A 21,049-nucleotide genomic window follows, 5' to 3' on the forward strand; every position below is an offset into this window, starting at 1 on the left:
ACTTCCCACAATTGCAGGTGAGCAACCCAGAACATTACAAGTAAGGAGCTTTTGTTATCAGAATTTAAGTTCATGTCTGTTTCCAGAACCAGTTTTGTAACTACCACAATAAAGAATCATCTTCAGTCCTCTCATATTAAGTCCCAGTCAAAATATTATTTTTCATATGAGAAGTCAATTTTGATTTTGGCCTGCAAGAGCCCTGGATTGCATCTGTACAAGTGCCACTACTGTGGAACACTGATGGTCAGTTATACAATTGACCCCTTTAACTGGCAAATGAATGTAAGTATTTGTCAATCAATTTCTGTAATTAGGGGAATTAACTGCTCAAACTGAAAATGCCTCTATCCCTCAGATTAGACAAAAATATTTTGAAAGATGAATAAATATATGGTCTGAGAGGTTGTAAGCTAGCAGTTGCTAGGATCTATCATTCCTGAATGTGTGCCAGCATCTGAATGACATTAGCCCCCCCTTTTTTTTTTCAAAAATTGGGATTACTTTCAGGTTCTCTGATGAATGACCTTGATGTCTTAGGCAGGGACTCCAATATGCGTCACTCTTTACTTCAAGCTAACTGTTTTATCAACAACCCTGGCTGATAAAAAAAACCTTCCTGCAATTGTATTTTTACTCAAAGCATGCCTCTTTCACCGATCCCAGCTGGTCTAATAGGGGGAGGAAAGGACTGCCAGGAACACAGCGCAGAAGCATCTGGGTCTGAAGAAAAATAAACCAAGCTTACTTGCTTCACTCCTCATTCCTTCAGAATTTGTAGTAAACCGAGAAAGCCTGTTTTGCAAGAGGTTACGAATGATGGGAGTACATGTTCCTGGCTTGGTGTGCAAGCACACACTTGTGAGAAACGAAGAAATCTGAATAAACATAGAGCCTTGCTGGCAACAACGAACATCTTCCAAGATTTTCAGGCCCCTGCGTGCAAGAGGCAAAAACTCCTGTCGGTACATTTTTATCTTTAGGAATCAATAAAATGCTCCATAGTCTTCAGAGGCTCTCTTGCTTGGGAAGGCTCAGAGAAAATGCTGATAAGTTATTTGAGAAGTATTTTCATGAAAATGCTCTGAGACAGGAAATAGAGAGCAGTTTCGATCTAGAAAATGTTAGTGCCATGAGCCAGGGTTGTTTGGATTTTTAAAAGAATTTTACCAGGTTAAGACAAATTCAGTGATTGGGTAGGACACCCCCTGGAGCCTGCACTGACTGAGAGCTCAGGTGCACAGCACTGCCTCTTCTTCCTCTCCCGCTGGCAAGAATGTTTACATAAAATAGGTTTCCTTATGAAAATGCTCACCTGGTGCTATGCACACCACAATGTAGTTGTGAATGTAGAAGATAGATTCTGCATAAATTATCTGGATAATTTTAGCTGGGACATAGCCAGGACTCCTTGGCCACCACCACCATTTTTGAAGCCAGATCAGACCACCATAGGTACTGCTGAGCCAGCAATAGCCCAGTGTGCGGTCAGAATCCATGGCTCATGCAGACTCCAACTGATGTGTATGCACTTTTATCTCTAATATTTTAAAACAATGAATAGCATTGTGCTTATCCTGTCTTAAAATTTTTCTTTACTTGCCACAGGGATTAAAATTCCTCCATTAGATCATATTCATTCCTTTTCGAGGTATAGCATAGTTTCTTAAAGATACATACCCAAATATTTTATAAATATATTTTGATTTAATGAATACTTGCCAATTAAAGTACCCCATTGACAATGTGGATTTGCTCATCAGATCGCTTTTCTTTCCGAAAACGAGCTGAGGACAAACACTTAGGAATGCGGAGTTTTAATAATGTTAGTTGTTAGAAGAATGTGAGCAAAGGATATTTATAGGACGTAAGGGTCTTCTTAGAGAGAACAAGCATACCTGAATGAGCCTCACTTCATGACCAGGGATGATGAGCATCCAGGAAAAAAGGCATGAAAATGTATGTGCTGCACTTTGCACAGAAAAAATATGGCCTAACTGTATTGGGAATCACCCCATCCCATCTTCTATTACTTTTACACGTGATTCACAGACCAGCAGCAGCAGTGTCATCTGAGGGCTTGTTAAAAACTCAGAATCTCAGGCCCCCACCTCAGACTTACTCAGAATTTATATTTAAACAAGTGGACCATGTGATTCATATGCACATTGGGAAGCACAGGTCTCCAAGACTGGATTCCTCTGAGTCATGTGAATACAAGAAGCAACTCCTGATTGGACAAGAGATATACACAGGATCTAAGTTGAGCCAATCAGGTTCTGTCTCTGTATTTGTAAGTTGAGACAGAGAAGAAAATGAGAGACTGGGAGCTAGGGAGAGACCCAATTATACCTCTGACTTTGGTCTGGGAGCTACTCTGCTGCTACGTTCTCTTTGGTGAGCAAGGGAGATCATAACCTTTAGGGTCTGAGTGAATGAGAGATAGCATCCTTGATGCAAAGAAAAGCCAGCCTGTTTGATGAGGTTGCTACTGGTCTTTGGATCTCTGAGTTTATTGAAAATTTCTGGGTGTAGCTGGAGCCCAAGTGGAATGCCAGCAGATGGTAAAGTATCCTGGCCCCCCCATCAAATTCCTTCAACCCCATTTCTTTAGAGCTGAGTGATGTGACCAACTATCTTCACATGATCAGAGCTGGATCCTCAGATCTATGATCCCATAGGTATCACTGAACCTCTGAGCTTCCCAGAAATCTCTCTCCCATACTCCAAACTGTTCATTTGCTCTAGGGGGTGGCTATTGCCACTGGATTAACCAGAAAGCAGGATGGCTCTATCTCTTTGGGCCAAATAATGTAGACTGTTGGTTTCTTGCTATAATGTGTCTGTCCTTCTGCCCCAGCTAGTCTCAGATCACTATGTTAAACATAACTGGTAGTTGTGACAAGTTGGCCTTAAGCTCTCTTAGAATACACAGATTTCAGAGAATGGATTTTTCTTTCCCCGTATATGGACATACTAGTAGTGGTCCAATGCTAAGAAAAAAAAAGATGCCTTTTCATAGAATGATCCATAGAAATGTTTAGAAAATGAATTCTAGAGACTTCAAAAAAGGAAGTCTTTGAGTTCTGTTGTTCTTGCTCCCTCCATGCCCTGCCTACCAGAATCTTATCACTGCAGCGTCTCCCCTGTGAGAGGTGTGGAACAAAACTCCCAGAGTGGTCATTGGGGAAACAGTAACATTGGCTCCTGGGGGCCATTACAAGAAATGAGAACCTACTGTGACACCCAGAGGACCCCCAGAGCTCCCTGTGCTGCATCTTCTCCCCCAGTGGCCCGGGAAAGCAAAAGTTGAACTTTGGAGAATACTAGTTGAGGAATGCAGAGTAAAAGTTCGGAAGGAATTCATTTTAAGTTCAATCATTCTTGATAAAAGTCATTCTAAGGGATTGCATAGTTCCTGCCTTCTACTAGTATGCCAAACACATTTTTAACTAGGTTCATTATCTAGGATCTAATGAATGGGCTGTTTTCAGGGGCCCACTATAAATACATTTTTCTGTATCTCCTGTGGTCTGGGTCCTGGAGCACCACCATTTCTGGCTTCTCTCTGCCTTGCTTTCTGTAAGGAATCTTCACATAAGAGTTTCCAAGGTTACCAAATCCTTCTGTCTGTTGTAATTCATTCCTCGGCCCAGTTGAAGACATCCTTTGTAGCTTACTGTATAATCTCACCACTGTGGGTAGGTCTAATTCAGGTCCATTTAGTAACTCTCTTGGTCTTGACCATGGTGTCATATTTGGTAATGCCATTGGGTATCAGTTCTCATGCTTTAACTGTTCTCTCTTTTCTCATAGCTCCAAGTCTATAATTTTTAGTTTTGTCTCTCATTTCAAATCTATCCTAAATCTCTTAAGCTGTGTTAGTTTGGAAGTCCTGCTGTCCCCTTGAACCCAATACATTGAATATAGAGAATTCTTCTTCACTCTTTTGACTCCTTGTCTCAGAGAGAGGTGCCACATTGATCTGTAAGGCCCATGAACACTGTAAGGCTCTCCAAAGGAAGGTGGGAAGGGACTGAATTTGAGAGTCCAAGGTTTTCTTCGAAGGACATACTTTTCACTTTCCCCAAAGTTTATACCCTTCCCTGTAGAAGGAAGGTGATGCTTGTGTTGTCCCTCTGGGTGTGAGAGGGCAGAGAGGAAAGCTGCTGAGGGAAGTGGGGCAGGAACATTTGGCACATCTCTCTTTCCCACTGAAATTGCAAAATGATGGCCCAGTGAACTTGGCTGCATTGTATTTAAAAGAAAGGAAAATTACATTAGCTGCCAACATTTACAAAGCAGCTATTTACACAGATAACCGAATTTCCAGGTTCTCTTGGAAAAATACATGGCGCCTGCATCGCCTCCTGGCAGGTGTGGCAGGAACTGAACAGCAGCTGCATGCTTTCAGTGGGGCACTTGCTCTCCAGGTGGCCTCAGCGCCACCACTGTGTCTTGTATTGAACCAGTCAGTTTCACTCTTACACATGAACCGCCTGGCCCCTGGGGGCATCCAAGTGTGTGATCTCCAGGAGAATCCCTGGAGAGGGACCTTTGAAGGTTTGCAAATGCATTCATAGTATCACCAGCACTGTATCTTGGAAACAATTAGGACTTGACTTATGCTTATTGAATTGACGTGATTTTGAATCTTTGGACCAGAAAAGGTTAGGCCAGGAGGACTCTAGACTTGCCAGATAATAGTGATCGTCTATCTGTAAAGTAGCTATAAACCTTGATTTAGTTCAAGTACAAGAAGTGTCTGTCACTTATTCCTGACATATTGAGAATGCACTTTCTGGGACTTAAGTACCTAGTTACTTTATCAGGTATGCTGTTAAGAAATGACCCATGCTTCACAGTCACCCAGACAACATATACAATGTTGACTATTTCCTGGTTTGTTCAGTATGAGCCATTTGGGGAGAAATAATCTACTTTCTTTGCTTTCATCTTAACCTGGTCCATATAATAACATTTCATCTATGAATATAAATCACTACAATTCTCCATATAATATCATTTCATTTATGAATATAAATCACTAGAATTCTCAGCTGTAATTGCCTGGTAATATCAGAGTCAGTGTTTCAGGGAATGTAGCAAAGATCACTAAAATGAAAATAAGAAATGTGTAGTATTTTGAAGATGACAAGGATAAAATAAAGTATATGTACATTTGGTTAAATTTTAATGAGAGGAAATTGATAGCATTAAAAATGTTATAGGGTTCTTTTGAGGATTGATGAAATAATGAATGGGAAGCACATAGCACACAGTCTGGCAACTAAAAGTGCCCAGTAAATGTCAGTTATTAATTATAGATAATCAGTGACTATAGTGAGTGGATAGCAGGTGATCAGCTGTTCTCTAGGCATCTGGAAAGAATGTATTTTGAACACTACATGGCTAAGATGTGAGGGGGACTTAGTCTTGTCCATTGATTAGGGTCTCTCTCCGGTTTGTAATTTCCGAGTGTCAGCATGGGGGCCAAGGACACGTGGGACATGGAGACTGTATAGTCTTCCTGCTCATGGGGGAAGACAGCCAGGACAGCATAAGTAGCTGGTGGTGCTTCAGTTTGGTAATTTTTTTCCATGAGGCAACTAAACTGGGCATCTTTTAACAACACATCATTTCTTACAGAAAATAACAATATTAAATGGATTGAAATAAGCCCCCTCCCTTTGTTGGGGTGGGTGGAGGATTATTTTAAAAGTAATTGCTGCACTTTCTTCTCCTCATAGGCATTCCCATCCTGCCTTAACGGTGCCAATAACATCATAGAGTCATCGATCTACTTGGGTCTCCTTTCTAATGAGCCCATCACTAAAGCTCAGGTAGACATTTTAGTTAGTTCAATGACGTGCAAAATTTGATGCAACAGTGATAGGGGTTCTCTTTCAATGAACTGAGTACTGATTTATAGCATAGACACAGAACTTATTATTTTTAAAATAAAAACTCCTGCAAAAAATTCTTCCCATCCAAACATCTCTGAGAAACATAAAATAATTTTTTTGTTTTGTTTAGTTTGGGGCAGTGTATTAACAAATAAACACAGTGACTTCAAAGATTTCTATCCTATTTTTATAAAACCTAAATAAGATTAGATGACTCGTGATTTACGCTACCACAATCTTCCCTTGTTTTCCACTTTAAATAGAATATGATTATAATTAAAATCACATGAACTCAAACTTTTTAGTGTTTAGAAAATAGGATGGATGGTTTGATGGCTGACAAGAGAGACTCTCAAGCATCCTCGTAGCATCAAGGCCCTTGGTCCTTGATTACAGGTCGGAGGTATGATTATGTCCATTTGCTATGGCATCCCAGCATATTCTGTATCAGGGTGGAAACAACAACAACAGCAGCAGAAACAATAAAACAACCACCACAACTAACACTTACATAACATTTTGTACTTTGTGAACTACTTTCACTCGTATTTTCATTTTATTTGGACCTCACAGCAGCCTAGTGAAGTAGGTGCCATGTCACTCATCTCCATTTACTTATCTATTTATTTGGACTCTGTTTTATTTTATTTAATTTTTAAAATTTTATTTTCAACTACAGTTTATATTCAATATTATTTTGTATTAGTTTCAAATGTACAGATAGTGGTAAGACAATCGTATACTTTATACACGGTTCCCCTATTTCCAGTATCCACCTGGCCCCATACAGAAACAGGCTTATTCCCATATAGGTTGAGGACACTAAGGCTCAGAGAGTTGAAGGGGCTTGCTTTACACTGTGCAACTAATAGGTGGCAGAGTTAGGATTCACATCTGTCTTTTGAATCCCAGTCCAGTGACTTTTTACTCTAACACTCTAACTCAACAATGTCACTACTTTCTGGGGTCCAAAATAAAATTTGATTTTGACACCATCTGGTCCCCTTTTAGGGTTTTTCCACAGGCTCACATGTAGTTCCCCCTCCTGGAGTGCTCCTTCTCAAGACCATTTCAGGACTCCACCGAGAGGGTCTGTTTGAAAGAGCCACTTTCCCACTGTATTAGTTTGCTAGAGCTGCTGTAACAAAATACCACAGACTGAGTGGCTTAAACAACAGAGATTTATTTTCTCACAGTTCTGTGAGGCTAAAAGCCCCAAATCAATGCGTGGGTTATGTTGATCACTTTGAGGGCTGAGGGGGAAGGTTCTGGTTCAGATTTCTCCCCTTATTTCACAGATGGCCATCTTCATACTCACGTGGCATTCTCTCTGTATGTGTGTCAGCGTGTCCAAATTTCTTTTTTTTTTTGGTAAGGATTCTAGTCATATTGGACTAGGGCCAACTCTAATGATCTCACTTTAACTTGGTTACTTCTGTAAAGACCTTATCTCCAAATAAGGTCACATTCTGAAATACCGGGGATTAGGATGTTAACAAATGAATTTTGGGGAGACACAGTTCAAACTTTAACACCTGCCTCCTCAAAGCCATGTCACTCTCTACCCCGTTTCTTTCTGTTCCCCATCTCAGTTGGTGGCATCACCACTTAATCAGTTGCTTGGCTTACTATTCATGAATTCTCTCTTTTCGCCTGTTTACTACATCCAATTCATCAGGGAGTTTTATCAACCTGACCTTCAAAATATTGCCTGTACCCCAATACAGTCTTTCTACTCCAAACCACACTAATCTTCTGCTTGGACTAATGTCATCATTCTTGTCCACGGCCCACATAAAATCTACTTTTCACACAGAAGCAAGTGTGACCTCTATAAAATATAAAAGTTATTACATGCCATTCCCTCTTCAAAATACTGCCTTTACAGTAAAACCTGAACTTGTTATCATGGACTAAGAACTTGATATTTAAAATGTATTTTAGGAGTCAGCAGGATCAGCATCATGTGGGAACTTGTTAGATATACAGAATCTTGGGCCCCATTGCAGAGTGACTGCAGCATTTCAACAATATCCCTAGGTGATTTTAAAATTTGAAAAGCAGTTGCCTAGAGAGCCCTGTAGGATCTCCTTCCACGTGTGTCTTGGAACTCATCTCCTTCCACTCTTACTCTTGTTCATCCCATTCTAGACTCTGGCCTTTTGCTGTTCCCACCCCTTTGTGGCTCTCTCTGCTGGAATGTCCTTTTACAGACTACTCAATCTAAGAACACCACCCCCCTCCTTCCACCACGTCACTTGTATCTGCCTTATTCTGCACAGTTTTGTTTTCTGCACAGTCTTTATCACTATCAGAAACTGTATACGGATATATTTATCTAATTTTTATTTATCTCCACCAATAGTATATAAACTTCATGAGATTAGAGATTATATTCACTGCTATTTCCTCCCATGCAAAGAAGAATGGCTGATACATAGTAGATACTCAATAAATATTTGCTGAAACAATAAATGTCTGGACTTTTGGTACAATTTTTTTGTTTGTTTGTTTTTTGTGCTGATTCAACTAATGATTTTCTCTAGTAAAAATACCCTTAAGCTACTGTTGATGATACCATGGCATTTTACTAATTCACCACTTTTTATAATTTTTCCATTTGGGTTACTTTTCTTTCCTTTTCATCCCATTTCCCTTCTTCCTTACTAGCATAGCCATTGGGGTTCTTTTCCATTATAGAGGCATTAAGAATGGCTGGGAGTGAGGCAACAGGCAGCTCCTACTAAACTCTCCAAAGCAACATAAAATAGTATAGGCTTAATAATGACTTTATTGTATGGTCATTACTGGCTAGAGCTTCTGGACTTGAAGTTTTTGAAATCAAAGAAAAATTTTAAACTATCCAACCTTACTATAAATTCTTGGCAGCAAGCTCAGCACAGATGGAAGCAACATTTCCAACTTTGCTTATGAACTAGGAAATGTGTCTCTTCATCTGTGAGACCCTTTTTGCTCTCTAATGAACCAAGGAAGATTCTGAAATATGATTATGTGCCAATGAGCTCTGATTAGCTCTTCATTAAAGAGAAGTTCCCATCCAAAGTATTCTTAGAAAAATACATACATACATATATAATGTATACTAAGAAGCTATTTTACGTTGAGGTAAGGAGTCATTTGTTTCAATATGAATTTAAATCTGTTTTAATGTGATCAAAACACAGGCCTTTCTTCAGAAGCTGCAGTATTCCTGCCAAGTCTCCTGAAGTGAATACTTCCTCAGGGTCACTCCCTTTCTCTTCCTCAGCTCCCTTGGCTGGGGGATCCGCAGTCCCCAGGGGCCAAGTGGCATTGGCTCTGTTTTAGTTACTAGTCTTGTCCTTTCTACCAGGACCTCTTGTCTCCTTTTTATTTCAGTCTTCACATTGCCACAAGCTTTCCTCCAGTGTCAGTATGTGATTTAGGGAATGCACATAAACCAAAGTATTCAGTCTATTATAAAATTAGGCATCATTGATTTTTTTTTAAAAGAAAAATATGGATTAGCATGAAACAACTCAGAGGGGATGACCAGGTCCCAGGTTGGTGTGTGTCTGTGAATATCCGTAAACTTTGAAGAGAAATGCTACTATAGGGAAGGGACCAGTCATGCCCTATTCTCCGCTACCACTCAGCCTCTGGCTTATCAAGCTGAAGGGGCTGATTATATAATGCTAAAAGTGAGGACATTGAGGGGTGGGTTATCACACATTTTTTTCTATCTTTACCATCAAGCACAGGTTCTAGGATTACAATGGATGTCCCAAATCATTGGCTAAACTGAATGGACAATTATATATTGTATCTTGGGACTCTTTTTTCATTGAGTTACCTTATAAATTCTATATAGATTTGTCTTTCTTAAGAAATTCTCACACATTTTCCCCTTTGAAGTGAAATTAAGGAGAATGGGAGAAGAAAAATGCCTCTTATTTTTTAACTAAGTAAAAAAAAAAAAAGGGCATTTGAATCAGTCCATGGCTCTCAGACAAAATGAGCTTCAGAGAGGCCAAACCTCAAGCCTCAGAACTGCTGCACCCCTGGTCCTCAGGGCCCCCATGTTGCAATGCCGGGGGGCGGTGGGTATTCCAATCTAAGTCAATGGCATGGTGGGGGTTGTGAATGCACAACCTTCCAAGAACCCAATGCTTTTTGCCACAATGAGACTCTCTGGTCCTGCTTACTTCGGGTAACATTTGCTAATACTTTAAAAGACAATAGAAAAAGGAGAGATTTCCCTTCTTGTTTTTTAGTGAAACTAGTAGGTCATTTACTATGTTTCTAAGCTACCATTTAGGAAAGGAAGGAGTCTACCAGGGAAACACAGAAATAGGATAGGCCCCTCTAAAAAAAAAAAAAAAAGCTAATAAGACAAATCAAGTAAAGAAAGAACTCCCTAAGGAGGAAAAGCTTTCTAGAGATGTCTGCCAATCACCTTTCCTTGCTAAATCCCAACCACTTTAAGAATTATACTTCCTCTCGTTGACCTTTTTAACTTAGATGAACATTAGCCGTATCATTTATGTGGAACATACGTAACATATGGTACTAAATCTGTTTCTCATTATTTTCCTAAATACCTCCCTTCGGTACTCACTTCAGAACAATGGTACATACTTCTCCAAAGCTATACTGCAAGCACTTTTCCCCTATTTTGTTAATTTTTGATCTCTATACAATATAGCCAGTATTTTTAAATGAAAGGTCACGTGACACGGCACTCAAAGATGTCCAGTGGCTCCTCATCTCCAGCAGAATAAATCCAGAGTCCCCACAGTGACTCAGGGGATCTGGCTCCCAGGACTGCTCAGTTCCTGTCCTCATTCTTGGACTTTGGCCACATGTGCCCCTCTGCTCCTTGTGTTCTCCAAACTCCTCTGCTCAGTGGCTTGGTAAGTGCTGACCTTGCTCCTGAGCATACTCTATGCTCACCCTCCCAGGGAAGGCTTTGGCTGTTCTAGTCAAAATCTGCACCACCACCTCCACCCCTGCCATCATTACCTTACTTCTCACCAGCACCCTGCCTTATTCCTTCCACAGTAGAATTGCTTTTATTGTCACCCCAAAAATAATGTAGTACATGATTTATATTGTTTACCACCCATTTTCCTGCCCTCATAAACTACTAGAATCTAAGCTCCACTAGGGCAGGAATTTTGTCTGTTTTGTTCATTGCTGTTTTTCCTGGGGCCTAGAAGAGTGCATGCTCTCTGGGACTTCTGGCTCTAACCGCTCACCTGCCTGCCTGATTGGCCCCTAACCACTCTGCCTGCCTGCCTGATCGCCCCTAACTGCTTGCCTGCCTGCCTGATCACCTAACCACTCTGCCTGCTGGCCTATTCACCCCTAACCACTCACCTGCCTACCTTATCACCCCTAACCACCTCTGCCTGCCTGCCTGATCGCGCCTAACTGTTTGTCTGCCTGCCTGATCACCCCTAACCACTCACCTGCCTGCCTGATCGCCCCTAACTTCTCTGCTGCCTGATCACCCCTAACTGCTTGCCTGCTTGCCTGATTGCCCATAACCACTCTGCCTGCCTGCTTGATTGCCCCTAACTGCTCGCCTGCCTGGCTGATTGCCTCTAACTGCCTCTGCCTTGGCCCCCTCTGCAGTGGCTTCATCCGGAAGGATGTCCAGAAGGTCGTTCGGCTATCTGGTCTAATTAGCATATTATGTTTTTATTATAATAGATGTGATATGAGCTCTGTGTTAACCAGGCTCAGACTATGAGCACAATGTCATATAAAACAATATTTCTCCCTTCTTATTAGTTTATAATTGTAGATTGGACATCTTAGCAGAGCACTGGTATCCAAAACTGCTCTTTGCAATGACAACTGTAATGGTTGTAATTTAAAAGCTAGATATTTTAGGGAAGCCACTGAATTTCCTTCCAGCGGATGGTTTACTTTAAAAATGGACCCAGAAAAAACATTTTTATTTGAAAAGCAGATGGATTGTTAAAAGGGTCACAACATATTTTAATTTTCCTGTGAGAAAACAATCAACTAGATGATAGAGCCCGAACAAAGACTTGCCTGTCTGTTAGTTCTCATCAAAGTTCTACTGCAGGGTCCTGTCCCTGAACAACCTCTCAGAACTTCTCTGGAGCTGACAAGACCACAACTCATGCTGCTTTCAGCTTTCTACTCAGTTCTTTTTTATCTCCCTTTCTTTTCTTCTTTTTACCAGCAGGTCCTTTCTTATTTTTAAACAAATCAACTTAATTTTTTTAGAGCAGTGCTAGGTTCACAACAAAATTGAGCAGACTGTATAGAGATCTCCTAATTACTCCCTGTCCGGACATATGCACAGCCTCCCCTACTATCAACACCTCCCAGGAGAGTGGTATATTTGTTACAATCGATGAACCTACATTGACACATCGTTATCACCGAAATTGGAGTTTATATTAGGACTCACTCATGTTGCTGCACATTCTATGAGTTTGAACAAATGTATAATGACATATAGCCACCATTATAGTATTATACAAAGCAGTTTCACTGCCCCACGGCCCTTTCTTCTTTATTTTTCTACTATAAAAGTAATACATGCTAATGGTTGGAAAGCTATAAAATGCAGAAAAATATGATAAATCAAGTAAGGTTATTTTTTTTCTATCACTAAAAATTATATACATACACATATATACATAATTACACATTTGTAAAAACACAGTATACATGTAGTTCTTTATATAGTTTTATATCAGGGGTATCTCCCTCTATTGGAGACAGACTTTAGGAAATACAGAGCCTTTAGCATATCTCCTTGTTTGTTTTCTGAATACTGCAAGTAAACTAACTGGTTGTGCAAAATAATTGCATACATACCTCATTCCCTTGACAAAAACTCCATGCTTTTTAGGTTCTAGCTAAGAAGAAAGGAACAAAATAGGGATCTTGAACTTGGAAATGTGAAATTGCTTGGTGTGTACATATGAGTGTATGCTTGTGTGGGTGCACATGTGTGTCTATGGATGCATGCATGTGTGTTACATGTTACAATTTGGAGAACTTAAGGAAGTTCCACAGTGTTTTGTTTTACATTGTTTTGTTACATTTGTGCAATGAGCCCTTAGGCCATCCCTGATGCAACAGGCTCAGTGTGTTTGTTCTGGAAGGCTTCCATTTGCCATGGAACCACAAACCTCAGTTACTGACTTTCATATTATTTGGCAACTTCTGTGCTATTTCATGGGTTGTTTGTTAATGGGTGGCACTTTTATCTATGACACATGGCACAGAATTGAAGGGATTACATGCACTCTGCATCGGCGTGTTCAGTCTCAGAAAACCCATTTGTTTGGGGGAAAGTGACTTTGTGACAAAAATAATTCAATAACAGCCCCAACTCATTTCCAACGTGTAGCAACCAGAGTAGTGGTTACCCAAAGTGCAGCTCATACTCTAAAAACCTCTCCAATTATGTCTACTTCACTATTGGGAGAAGTTATCCAAATTCTGGCATGTGTCTGGTTGAGGTTTTAGTAATGCAAACAAACAATAAGAAAATAATCTTTGTATCCTCAGAAATCAGAGAAGAACCTAAAATCTCTTTGTTGAACACTTGAAAACTATAGAGAGACAAAAAGAAAGAAAGAAAAGTCATGCATGATCCTATCATCCAAAAAGCTCAAAACAGGTCTTGAGTATTGGGAAATGATAACCTCACTAGACTCAATTCTGATATTGACTGATGGTGACCTGGACATACTCAATACTAAAAGAAAAAGATAAAAAGGAAAAAGGAAAATACTTCACTGCTTCATTCCTAGAGCAAGTGTGAATAAAATAAAACAGGCTTAAAGCTAGAATCCCTATGATATGTGCTTTCATAGTAAGGGATTAGACCAGGGGTGGGCAAACTTTTTGACTCGAGAGCCACAATGGGTTCTTAAACTGGACCGGAGGGCCAGAACAAAAGCATGGATGGAGTGTTTGTGTGAACTAATATAAATTCAAAGCAAACATCATTACATAAAAGGGTACAGTCTTTTTTTTTTTTGGTTTTATTCATTTCAAACGGGCCGCATCCGGCCCGTGGGCCGTAGTTTGCCCACGGCTGGATTAGACTGTTGATTTTTAAGAATTAGATGCTGTAACTATAATTCTAATATTATAAACTCATACATGTAACTTCAGCTCTGTAAAAATTAGTTTATTGTATATTTTGTAGTACAAGAAAACAAGTCAGTATGGGTAATTGTGCTGACTTCAGATTAGTTTGAATATGTATTTCTCCCAGGCATTCTGAGTAAGGGCTTTGGGTTGATGTGAATTCTTAATAGTTTACTTACCTAGCTTATCATTTCTAGTCTAAGAATTAGCCTGATTCTTCTTGCTCTTTCATCACAGTCTCCTGAATACAAAGAACCCAATTCTGCGTTATGCTGATGATCCAAGAAAAGTCATGGTTCATGACTTACTGACAGTTATTAAAATCAAACCCTTTTTTTAAATCAAGTGTTCCACAGATATGTTAAAGGTGTCTTTAAACCAATAAAAAGCCTATAAGCCTCTGCAATATGGAACAAAAGACAGTCAATAAGGCAACAGAACAACAATAAGTCACGTGACATCAACATGCTTCATATATGTAAAATGAAAAGCCTTCTTACCTAGCATGCAAACACATTTGACATTCTGATCAGGGTTTTCAAACAAGAGTTCACCACACCTCTGAAAGAAAGAAGAAAAAAAAAAGCCATCATTATTTTAAGATTTCATACCAAGATTTTCAAGGCAACAAGTCCATGCAAACTGACATCACCATGATATTATTCTACTCCTCATGTTCTCCTGGGTTACCTGAGTCGAGGAACTTATGTCATGAGTAGAGAATTCCCTGAAAGTAAAGTATTTGAGAGGTAAGTTGGGGTCGATTTTTCCTGCATGCCTCATGCCCCTGACTAGGAGTGATTCTGTGTGCATCTAAAAGGAGTAATGGCCAGAGTGGGAGATATGCAATCTATTAGGCCTAATAATATGAAGTTAATTCTTCTCAACATTGGTCCTTATATAGTACCAAAGCTATTCTAAACTAGCCACTCTGCAATCAAGCACAGATATTATTAAGCACAAAGTTATTAGCTTATACTTACCTCTCTGAACTTGGGGAGAAAAACAAGTAAGAAAATGATGAAAAAGTGGCACTCATAAGTGCTTCTCCCTAACCCAGAGACTTATGAAAATATCAACTTTCTTGTCTATATCTTAGTTTTAACTTGCTAGTTAAAAGTTTTATATAAGGCAAACTCTAGAGAGATATCAGTTATTTCAGACTAGACCACATTTATGTATGTGATTGACAAATAGTTGGTACCTGCATATATCTTTAAAACCCTCCCAATAAATAAGAAAATAACAAGTAGAAAAATGTATAAAGGACATGAACAAACAATTTATGGAAGAGGAAATTTGAATGTTCAATGAACACAGAATATGGTCAATTAATCATGGTAATAATTAGGAATCAATAAATTAAAGATAAAATTAGGCCTATTTTAAACTAACTGGTATGGCAACACTTAGAAATTTGGCAATAACAAGTGTTATAAAAAATATACAGAAATGAATACTCCCACACATTGTCGGTTAGAATATAAAATGATAGAACCATTTTGGAGAAAAATTGGCAAAATTTTATTAGATTCTACTTAAAAATTACCTAAGCTGAAATGTGCATTACCCTATAACATAGCAAGTCATCTTCTAAACTGATAATCAGAAAAATTTTCACATATAACTTTAATGTTCAGCTACAAGATAGATAAATAATATGTTATTCATACCGTGGAATACTATATGGTAGTTAAAATGAATGAAGTAGGATGACGTACACTGTAAAAACATATACATAATTATCTTATATAAATATTCATACTGTATAATGTTCAAATATTATAAAACATATAATGTTAAAATCATATAAAATATATATAATTTTCAAATCATATAATACATATCTAATATTTAAATCATACAAAAATAAAATGTTAGGCAATAAGCTCTCTTCATTTTTTTATCTTATTGAAAATATCTAAAAATAGTACATATAGTTTATAGATACATTAATTTACAAGAATAACATAAACACAGGCAGTGAATAATGAATATCAAATTCAGGGAGAGGGAAGATATACAGAATAATGAATGCTGAAGAGCATTCAGGACTTATCAACTTTTTCTATGGTGTAGTCTCTGCTTATGCATGGGGATGCGTTTTAAAATCCACACTGGATTTCTGGAACTATGGATAGTACTGAACCCAATATATATTATATGCTACTTTTTTTTCCACACATAATTGTGTATGATAAAGTTTAATTTATAAATTAGACACAGTAAGAGATTAATAATGAATAAAATAGAATTATAACAATATACTATTTGGAGGTTAATGGGGGGGGGGGGATGAGGACACATTCGTAATACCTTAACTAATAATAAAAAAATAGACACAAAAACAACAACAAAAATATATACTATAATAAAAGTTATATGAATGTGGTCTGTCTCCTTCTCCATCTCAGCAAACTAGCATGAATTTCATTCTTATGGTATATTTTAGCAATCTAGCATGCAATTTTTTTTTGAAGAATTAAACGTTCACCTTTTTTACTTAAAAGAACCATTCTATGCCTTCTCTTTGGCATATCTAAATTGCCAGCATCATTATTCTTGCAATTTGGGGCCATTATTAAGTAAAATAAGGATGACTTGAACACAAGCACCGAGAGATACTGTTGACAGCCATCTAATCATCAAGGCGGCTACTACCGATAAGTGACTAACTGGCGGGGAGCGTAAAAAGCATGGACATGTTGGACAACGGGATGATTCACATCCTTGGTGAGAGGGCATGAAATTTCATCATACTTACTCGGAATGTCAGGCAATTTAAAACTTAGGAACTGTTTATTTCTAGAAATGTTCATCTAATATTTTCAGACCACGGTTGACAGTGGGTAATTGAAACCACAGAAAACAAAATTGCAGATGGGTGGGTTGGGGGAGAACTACTGGAATGGTTTGTTCCTTAAATTATTCTCTAAACTGTTTTCTTTGCTTCAACTATTCCTTAATAAGAAAGAATTGCCCCATATGCAACACTCCAAATATAAAAAAGGCCCTTTGCATACTGCTTCTAGGCACCCATTTACCTTGGGCTTACAGAAGCCACTTTGTACCAGGCTTAACTTATTCTCACTACATATTTTTTAGTAAGATGGAGGACCTACTACTTTGCCCATTTTCCTCTTTCTTTCACTGTTCACAACTTGTTTAATTTCACTCCTGTCAATCTTTATTGTAGTATTATTTTCCATCTTTGGTTGGAAATCCACTTATGCTCAGGGCAGTCTTGTTATATGCAGATTTGCAATTAGGTTTGGGCATCAGCACCCCTAAACCCCATTTAATCAAGGGTCAACTGTACCTACACTACATACTTTATAAGACAATGTGAGAATTCACGTTCTTCACCCATAACTAAGAAATCTGCTGGCACAAAGAGGGGCAGGTTGAGAGGGGAAAGGATGACTCGATTACACTCAAATCATCCCATTTTCTGGAATGGCTTACATTGTTTCACAAAGAGATGGGCAATTGGCTCTGGGCCATGAAAAGGAACCAAATTGCTTGGGTGAGTCAAGAGAATGGATTGCAGAAGAGGAAGACAGGGTGAGCCTGAAGGTTGCAAGAGGGCATTAGATACAGCACAAAGAGTATTATGAGTGATATTTATCACGCCATTTTAATCTCCTCATGCCTCAATTCTTTGTAAGTAACATGGGATGCTAATATATACCACAAAGCCATATCAGAAAGCAAATGTGAGGATTAATGATCGTGGCGTCTGGACTGACTGTCAGTTCCTGTTTTATCTGTGTTTTGGCAGAGGTTAAACGCTTTCAAATTGCTAGCATCCATTTCCAGCATCACCTGCTTTTTAAAGTGGTATTTTAATGACCTGAAAGAATAACTATTTTTAAATGAAAGATCAGAGGTTTCTAAAATGTTTTCAATTTCTTGGCAAAACAAAGTGCTAGCTAGCAAGTTCTATCAGTTCATATTCTGGGTTCTATAAGGGAGTAACTGGAGTGGTCCCTGACCCCTTGTTAATGACAAAGCCCACACATGTGCTAGGACTAAAGAGCTTTCCTTTTTTTTAGTTGCAGGGACTTGTAGCAAAAGATGGGTGGAAGTTGCATAACGTCTCACAGCTACCCAAAGCCCAAGAGCAGCCTTACATATGTCCTTCAAGAGCCAGATGGGTGTGGGTGGGGTGATGCCATGAGGGTCTTGCTCTCTTTCCTGGACACAAAACCAGGAGAAGTTTCTGAAACTCCCATGAAACATGCATTCCGTAATAGTCCTGGCCTGCCAGGGTTCACTGGCCACACAAACTAATGACTGAGCAGCAAGGCCATCAGGGTGGCCCTTCTGATGACTCTGAGGCAGTCCTCTTCCTGGTCTTCATTTCTCTGGCTGCCTGGGAAATGCCTGAGGCACTTCTAACTAGTCCTTTAATTTCCTTGCTTTGTAAAGTTACCTGATAATGGTAATAGATTTTAAAGCAATGCCCAGCAGGGAATCTGATTGTTCTCCTGACTTGGAAAAAAAACAAACAGATTGTTTCCAGTGTTTTTTCTCATTGATACTAGTATTTAGGGAGCTTTGCCTGCCAGGTATCTTCTTGTGCAACCAAGAGTTTTGACTCAGTTCAGGAGATTAATTGGGTTAAGCCATGGGGTCCAAGTTTCAGAAAACTGCAGGATCGGCCATAGGGGAAGGTTTCATGCCCTCCTGGGTTCTCAGGTGCTGCCGCCTTTCTCCCTTGCAGACTCCTCAGCCAGACTCCCCTCTTGTAAGGCCCTGATTTTGATTTGGTTGTGATCACCAGGCTTGTACCTAATTCTCAGATTCTCATCTCTCCATAGAATCTCCATCTTGGTTTTGTCTTCTGTGCCTGAAATACTGAGGTCAACTCTCCTTGTTAATGTCCATTGCTCCCAGTCAACGTTGCCTCCAAATAGTAGGGCATAGTTTTCAAAATCTCCCTCCAAGGGACTAGAGTCCTGCCAGGGACAGATCCACCTGGATCATGCATTCCTCCCATAGCAAATAGGATATGCTGCACAGGAACTCATGTGTAATGCCTATCACCCTCTTGGACCATAAAGAAGCAAACCACTTTCACAGTTAGTGTTGCTAACATGCCTAGTTATTGCAACTCTGGTGCCTTATACAAACCAGGCCCTTAATAAATACTTGTGGACCAACTAACGTATATTTAGCCCATGCTATGAGCTAAGTGCTGTAAATCTAGCATCTCATACTTTTATTATACTCTTTTAAAAGAGTAGGAAATTGAGGACTAGAGATACCACACAGTATAGAATACTTCCTTCCAATGAGTGAGAGAATGAAAGCTGACAGCTTATCTGATGCTTGACATTATACATAGATTCCCAAATACTGGCTCCTGTTGGCTTCCTCATTGCCTTGGCCAAGTAGACTATGTCTATTTACATCCCTTTCTCTCATTCATTAGCCAGTAGCTGTTTGAATGACTTGCCACCTATTAGAATGTAGGCTTTGGATTAGACTAATCCAAGTTCAAATGCAATTTATTCAGTTTTAAAAAACTTGCCTTTTAACAATAAAAAAAAATGCGTTTATAGATCTTTAGAAAGAGAGGAAGTGAGAGGGATAGAGAAATAGAAACATCCATGGGAGAGAAGCATCATTGATAGGCTGCCTCTTACACGCCCCCTACTGGGGATCGCTCACAACCCTGGCAATGTGCCCTGACTGGGAATCAAACCAGTGACTTCTTGGTTCCTGGCTAGCTGCTCAACCATTGAGTACACCAGCCAGGCTGCTTTTTCTTTTCTTTTAAGTATATTTTTATTGATTTCAGAGAAGAAGGGAGAGGGAGAGAGAGTCAGAATCAGCAATGATGAGAGAGAATCATTGATCGGTTGCCTTCTGCACACCCCACACTACCCCACACTGGGGACCGAGCCTGCAACCCAGGCATGTGCCTTGACCAGGAGTCAAATCTTGACCTCCTGGTTCATAGTCGACACTCAACCTCTGGGCCACACTGGCCAGGTTGCTTTTTCAATTGTAAAACAAGGTAATATTATTTGCATCACAGTATTATTGCAAGATTAGTTTTTAATTCATTAAGAATAGGAATGATTTAAATTATTGTAGATAAGATTGTAACATAAAAATACAAATGAATAAACCTAACTCATTTGTTAAAATTCTATTTTAATTTTCATACTATTATTTAGGATTAAAAATGAAGAAAATGAAATACTTCTAATTTTTTAAAGTCAATATTTCACAGCTGGTTACTAATTCTTATTTATTAAGAATTTTCTAAATTAAATCTAAAATTTGCCTTTTATTCAGCAAGAACAAAATGAATTTTATAAAATACCACATCTATTTTAGTATTTTTAATTAAAAATACTTAATTTCCATGAATTAAATCATATATTCCAGGAAAAAATACAATCATATATTTCTCTTAATGAACTGTATTTTTTCATTACTTTCATCATAAAATTAGTTGTGAAAGGTATACTTTCTAAAATCACACTAAAGTATTCAGCAAACCTCTTTTTCTTAAGAAAAAATTTTTCTTAAATGACAATAAAATTCACATAATAACTGTACCTGTAATACTTGAAATAAGTAAAAAGCATTAAAGACAGTGAGATGTTCACACATTGTTCAGTTGGCAGTACTTCTAGCTTTCTTAAACCAGTTAATGTTTTTTTCTGCCTCAAAAAAAGCTTTCCTGCCGAACTGGTTTGGCTCAGTGGATAGAGCGTCGGCCTGCGGACTAAGGGGTCCCAGGTTCGATTCCGGTCGATTCCGGTCGGGGGCATGTGCCTTGGTTGCGGGCACGTCCCCACTGGGGGGCGTGCAGGAGGCAGCTGATCGATCTCTCTCATCGATGTTTCTGGCTCTCTATCCCTCTCCCTTCTTCTCTGTAAAAAATCAATAAATATTTTTTTTTTTTTAAAAAGCAGCTTTCCTAGTCTTTATTTTCATGCATATTTACTATCATCAGTATGTATTAGTCTCTCAGTGGGCCTCCTGCAGCTAATCGT

At 38.9% G+C, this 21,049-nt stretch overlaps 1 long non-coding RNA gene across 1 annotated transcript in view; it reads right to left on the minus strand.

The window, feature by feature from the left end:
* LOC308521333 overlaps positions 1-21,049 on the minus strand; it is a 112,103-nt gene that overhangs the window by 11,503 nt on the left and 79,551 nt on the right. Inside the window, exon 2 of the long non-coding RNA XR_013996160.1 lies at positions 14,534-14,594. This is a non-coding gene — a long non-coding RNA (uncharacterized lncRNA). The remainder of the gene's footprint in view (positions 1-14,533; positions 14,595-21,049) is intronic.

The sequence above is a fragment of the Myotis nattereri genome (assembly GCF_964212035.1).
Source record: "Myotis nattereri genome assembly, chromosome: 6".
Taxonomy (NCBI): domain Eukaryota; kingdom Metazoa; phylum Chordata; class Mammalia; order Chiroptera; family Vespertilionidae; genus Myotis; species Myotis nattereri.